Source organism: Tiliqua scincoides, chromosome 1, assembly GCF_035046505.1.
Source record: "Tiliqua scincoides isolate rTilSci1 chromosome 1, rTilSci1.hap2, whole genome shotgun sequence".
Taxonomy (NCBI): Eukaryota; Metazoa; Chordata; class Lepidosauria; order Squamata; family Scincidae; genus Tiliqua; species Tiliqua scincoides.
This window is the reverse complement of record NC_089821.1, coordinates 312,495,221-312,500,423: the sequence shown is the minus strand read 5'-3', so window position 1 is coordinate 312,500,423 and position 5,203 is coordinate 312,495,221. Positions and strand designations below refer to the sequence as shown.

Here is a 5,203-nt window from a genome sequence, read left to right as displayed (position 1 = left end):
CGGGGCTCTTCTTATGTTCTTATGTAGGCTGCCCAACTTATGAACCGCCAAACAAAAGTAGCCAGGCATGGTGAGACTCCAGGACTATGGTGAGCCTCCTCTTTTTTCCCAGTACTGGAAAAACAGGAGAAAAGGCTTCAAGCACCTTGCAGGCCAAAGAGGCCCCAGTGGACTCTTTCCAGTTTGGCTGATCACGAACTGTGCAGGCCTGCGAGAGAGGAATCCATGATTTGATTAGCTTTTCTGCCTTCCCAAGCCGAACGCCACGTGCAGAAGGGAGCTCAGCCTCCATCTGGTTATTGTCGGTTGGCCCAGGCAGGGAAGCTGAAATCTCTTTCATCAGGTTTTCAAATGAAGATTGAATGTGTTGCAAAATGACTGGGACAGTTTGGCCGGCATCAGTTTGGAAAGCTTAGAATTTCCTCCACCCTGTCTGGGTGCTGGCTCCCTCCTTGCTCCGTCAAATGCAAAGCCAAGACATCAATCACACTCACTGATGACTTCAGCCCTGCTAAAACTAAGGAGTCCATGCAACTCATAGCACAACTTTTTAGCAGTGGTTTCTCAGCTTCCTGAGTGTCCCTGAGTCTGTTAAAAATATGCTTTTGTGGGGTCCAGAATGGAGAAGATAGAAATGATGTTCCCATTTGGCTCTTTCAGCAGAAATGGAAGCTCACCTCACTGCAGTGGAAAGCTGGAACAGGATCTCACTGAAAAGAAATGGGGGGGGGGGATGCCAAAGACATCCCAGGGGCACTCCTGTCCCTGTGTTGTTCAAGGGACAATATTCACCCAAAAGTTATTCTGTACCACAAACCTCCCTGAAGTCATTTCAATGTGCCTTCTGCAGGAAAATTGCTCCCCTGGTCGTATGACAATGATAATGATGATTTTTTATATACCGCTTTCAAATAAGAGTAGTTCACAGAGTCCACCATACCTTCTTTTGCCCCAAGGTAGAACCAGGGGTATAATCCTGGTGAATCATTAGCTGATGCCTTATGTTGAAGACAGAATCATGCTTCCTCACATCAGATGTATGGATCAGGTTTGCAGTGAAGTCTCCTGCACATCATACATATATTCAAAAATAGCCAACAGTGGGCACATAAACAAACAAATCCAAAACTGAATTTAAATTGGATTTAAATTGTGGAGTGGGAGGTTAAGATGGGACTGAGAAACTGACTTTATGGAACAAGCATAAAAAAATAAAATAAAATAAGCTGAACAGTGGGCAGATGGTGAGAAATGGCTATAGCTCAAGTGAATGTAGAGTTGCCACAGAGCCTGCATACAGTCAACAGTTTGTCAAGTGGTGGCCATTTTCAGAATGTGCATTCATTTTCAGAATGACTGGAATTGGATATAGACGGGATCCATTTATATGCAGTTCCATTTATTCTGAAACTGATGCAACAGATGAATGGAGTATATTTTTCACCATTCATTGTTATTTCTTGTTTAATTTCATTGTTTAATAAAATAAAATGAACCTTATACTTTAATGTGTAGCTGCTGGCCACAATTGTTACCCTGCACATGCCCAATCTCATCTGATCTCGGAAGCTAAGCAGGGTCAGACCTGGTTAGTACTTGGATGGGAGACCACCTGGGAATACTGGGTGCTGCAGGCTTATACCGAAGTCTTTTGAGACTGAAGGTTGCCAACCAGCTGCTGGCCAGAGCCCCACCATAAAGTTACCTCTTTGCAGGGGTCTCTGTAGTTCCAATATGTCCAAAAGATAAAAATTAAAATAGAAAATATATTGCACCCCTCTAGTGGCCATTTCGAAACACACTGCAGACTCCCTGCAACCATGGGTGAAGCAGGGTTGGGTGGAGGTGCCCTGAGAAATCTTGCTCATCTTTAGCTCTTTTGAGTTCTTTCAAAATTCCAAAGAGTTTTAGTGGAGATGTAGAGGAACCTCCAAGGTCACTCTGAATTGTGCTTTTGTCAAAATCCAGTGATGATCTCAGGGTGTGCAGACTCCGCAGAAAGTGCTGTGTAATAGTTAAGAATTCAACCGGTGCAAGGCTCTCTATTTCTGTTATCTCCACCTGGGCTAATCTTTATTCTAATAAGTTTTTGCAAGAGGCTTACTTGTCAGTTGACAGCAATTAGAAAGCCAACATCCAAAGTGAAACCGGATACAGTAGACTCACAAGAGGGTGTGTGTTCTGTGTATCAGTTTCTGAATATCTGAAATGGCTACCAGGGAGAACCTTCACCTTTGAAGTTTGTGGGTTGACCTTAAGTTAGACACTATTGCTCAGTCCAATCTAACTCACAGGGTTGCTGTGAGTAAAAAGGAGGATTCCACATTGTCTGTCCTGAGATCTTTAGAAATAGGATGGGCTGTAATCAAGGGTGGGTGAGTTCAGCCAGCTTGAGTCAAGTCATGAGTCTGTGCCCCATAACACAAGTAAAAAACGAGTCCTGCTGGGGGACTTTCTCCCAGTGCGCTTTAGTGGTCTAAAAGACTCAAGTCACAAGTTTTTCCCTTTAAAAAGCCAGCCATAGCTTAGCAGAACAAAGAAAACGGGGCTGCTACCAGGGTGTGTGTGTGTGTGTGTTCTGGAGTTCTCTTTAAACATTCCCATCTATGAACAGGGTGGGAAAGAGTGGAACAGACTGCCTAAGCACAGGGACAGAAGCGACAAGAGGTAGGAGAGTCATGTGCAGCAGCTGGGAGGCTTACCAGTACGACTCAACCCTTTGCAAGTCTACTCAGAAGTAATCCCATTTGCACCAGTTGTTCAATGAGGCTTCCTCCTCCCAAGTAACAACAGAGCCCACAGGAGCCATGCATTTGGAAAGCATGTGTTGTGTCACAGCTCCTCCCCACTAGGTATCGTGCCTGCTTAAGGCTGGTTAGTTTCCCTTTGCTAACTCACCCGGGTAGTAAGCATGCGTCAGAGTCAAGTCCCAGTCCAATAAATGCAGATTGCCAAATCACAGTCCAAAGTCAGTATGCTGGGTCACAGTCCAAGGTCAAAGTCCAGGTAAACCAGTTAGTCAATGCAAGGTGCCAAATCAGAGTCCGGAAATGATATGCCAGGTCACAGTTCAAGGTCAAATTCCAGTCAGGTCAGGTCTCCTCTGGGTCAGGGTAGCCTTTGGTCCTTCTGAAGCTGCCTTTTATCCTATGTGTCCCATTAAGTGCAAATGCAGCTCAGCTGTGAGCTACCTCCTTAGCTCATTCAAAGTCCCGTCAAGGTCAAATGAAGCTCAGGTGTCCAACCAGGTCTCCATTGGCCTTGATTGATTACAGCTGTGGAGCCAGCCCTGCCCTTCCCAGAGCTGTCAGCCAGCTGTCAAAACATGGAATCGCTGTCAACACCACAGCATCCACCTGATGATCTTCTGATCTTCCATTACAGTGTGATTGCTATGAACTACACACACACACCCCGCTTCCCACGTCCTTTTTTCCTCCCTCCCTGGGCATCTCTGCCCAAGTCTAAGGCAAGAACCTCCTGCCGGAGGCCCCCTCAGTCCCTCTCTTCTGGGCCAACCCTGCCCTTCATGGCCTCAGAAACTGTCCTTGCGCTCCACCCTGGGGTCCTCCTCCTGGGCCACTCCTCCTGTCACTGGGCTGGCCAGTGAGCCTCCCAGCGTTCAGGAGCCTGGCTACCTCCCAGCTAAAGACTGTCCTCCTCCTCAGCCTCACTCAGGTTTTTACATTCCCTGGGGCTGTAAAAGAGGCTAGCCCTGCTTCTTCCGGCTCCTGTCCCCTTCTTAACTGTCCTCTCTTGCCTGCTCCTGCTTCTCCACTTGGGCTGATTCTCTCATCCCTGGGCAGCAAGCATCACGTCAGACAGCGTTGCTAGGAATGACAAGTATTCAAATTATATACTATACTTCATGTACCAGCGCAACCAAGTGCAGCCAGTATCAACAGACTGGTGTCCAGGCTATGTGCTCCTGGCACAAGACCAGCCCATGCCTCCCTGGAATCCAGCTGCCTGGCTTTGAGGACTATCATGGTCAAGTGGAAGGCTAGCCCTGCACAGAAGGGAGCAGCGTACAAGCAAGGAGAGCCAGCCTGGCAAGTGCCACCATCCAGCTCCTGGTGAAAGCAGCTTTCCCTCCTTGTCATGCCGGACCTCAGGGGTCCTAATCACAGGTGGAAGGAGGGAGGGGCACTCTGGGGAATTTTTCCAGGCCAGTGGAATGCATTTTCATTACATTAAAAGCCTAAGAAGCAAACTCAAAAGCCAAAGAGGGTTAAACAGGATTAGAAGCATTATTTTCTGTGATGGGTCCCTGCCGAATAGTTGAATTGTTATTCCAAAGGGAGAGGGAGAGGAAAGAACACTCTTTGGCACCTGAAGCCAGTTGGAGCACCTTGCGCTGCTTTCAGAAATATCAGGCCTTAGATCAAATGTGAGAAAGCCCACATGGAAATGGGCATTTCCCATAGAATAAGTGCACATGTGGATGCAAAATCCATGTGGGTTTCCTTATCTATAGTCACCTGTGGTTTTTTGTTTTGCCTCAGAATATCTAAACACTTCCATTTTTTAAGTTTCATAATCCTTGAGTTCAAAGTCTTCCATGTGAGTTTTTGAAACTATGGCAACCATAGGATTGCCCCACAGTATTTTTTTATATCCTTAAGTTTGGGAGATGAGACAATATCCTAGACTGCCCTCCTAGGGAGCCCTTCTTCACCCCAGTTCCTCCTCTCCTTGTTTCCAGCTTCAAAGGGCAGCTCTCTCCACCACCACCATCCACTTGTAGCCAGTAGGACAGAAAGACACAAAAGTGGAGATAGTTTGAACTGCTTCTCTTGGAATCATCACACTTCAATGGCTCATGAGAGAGGGCAGTGATGTTCCCACCACTCAAGCTGCTCTTCGGGGGGGGGGGGCTACCTTGCCATCTGAGGAAACCTTCATGGAGCAAGGAAGAGTTGAGAGCTTTCCATGGTATTTGGTGGGGAAGAGGTGGTCCAGGTGGCCCTCATCAAAAACCACTGAAACATGGAGCAGTTCTGCTACATTTCAGGGAAGCTCAGGACATGGGCTACCAGAGGGACCTTCATGCATGCAGCAGCAATGCCAAGGAACTGAGGAGGAACTGCAAGGCAGTGGTCATGTTGGGTGCACCAGCCGTGCAGCACGGACAACCATGCCCTCCTTCAACACCCTCAACTGGTTTCTCAGTGTGAACTGTGGGGTGGTCATATCCCACCTG

At 47.3% G+C, this 5,203-nt stretch overlaps 1 pseudogene; it reads left to right on the top strand.

The window, feature by feature from the left end:
* The first annotated feature begins 1,517 nt into the window (after positions 1 to 1,517).
* On the top strand, positions 1,518 to 1,637 carry LOC136637536 (5S ribosomal RNA; annotated as a pseudogene).
* Positions 1,638 to 5,203: the final 3,566 nt, after the last annotated feature.